The 840-nt window shown below is 42.1% G+C and overlaps 1 long non-coding RNA gene across 1 annotated transcript; it reads left to right on the forward strand.

Moving 5' to 3' along the window:
- Nucleotides 1–31: 31 nt before the first annotated feature.
- Nucleotides 32–473, forward strand: LOC118478450. The gene is made up of 2 exons (XR_004859054.1): nt 32–71; nt 113–473. It is a non-coding gene; the product is annotated as an uncharacterized LOC118478450 (long non-coding RNA).
- The last annotated feature ends 367 nt before the right edge of the window (nt 474–840 follow it).

Below are 840 nucleotides of genomic sequence, written 5' to 3' on the forward strand. Positions count from 1 at the left end.
CTTAGGTGTCGGTGTGTGGTGTCAGTGTGTGGCTGTGTCCTGATGAACGATTCTGCAGGTGTCAGTGTGTGGTGTCAGTGTGTGGTTGTGTCCTGATGAACGATGACTGGAGGTGTCAGTGTGTGGCTGTGTCCTGATGAACGATGACTGGAGGTGTCAGTGTGTGGCTGTGTCCTGATGAACGATGACTGGAGGTGTCAGTGTGTGGTGTCAGTGTGTGGTGTCTGTGTGTGGTGTCAGTGTGTGTTGTCAGTGTGTGGCCGTGTCTTGATGTACGATGACTGGAGGTGTGAGTGTGTGTTGATGATGAGCGATGAACGATTAATTGGGCGACACACCACACCATAAAAGACGTGATTTTGAGGGTTTTTTTTTTTTTTAATAGTCCGGGAGGCGTAAAACTTAGTGAAGAGTAAGGAGAGTTGTTTGAAGATTGAATAAAAATATAAAAGGCCTTTGCTGAATCTGTAAAAGTGTACTCTTGGGCTTATTTTCATTTCGAGGTTGATTTTCTTTGGTTCTCATTTGATGATGTCGCCTGGACGCCATATTGGATATCATACAAAGAGAAATTACTCTGACATGTGAAAAGGTTCTGTCCCACAGAATTCTATTCTCCCTCCATCATTTGTGTGGCAGCGTGGGGAATCCAGGCGCTTTTCAAAAATAATAACATTGAAGAAACAGGCGATTTTCTGTCGGTTTGGCAATGTTTATCCAATTATTTTTTTTAGCGAAACATTTTTTTGTCCTTTTAAAAACACATTTCTGTTTGGGATTCTACTGAAAAACATTTCTCCAGATATGGAATTCATCAAACTTTGGCGGCAATTTAATTCT

Source organism: Aplysia californica, unplaced genomic scaffold, assembly GCF_000002075.1.
Source record: "Aplysia californica isolate F4 #8 unplaced genomic scaffold, AplCal3.0 scaffold00571, whole genome shotgun sequence".
NCBI lineage: Eukaryota > Metazoa > Mollusca > Gastropoda > Aplysiida > Aplysiidae > Aplysia > Aplysia californica.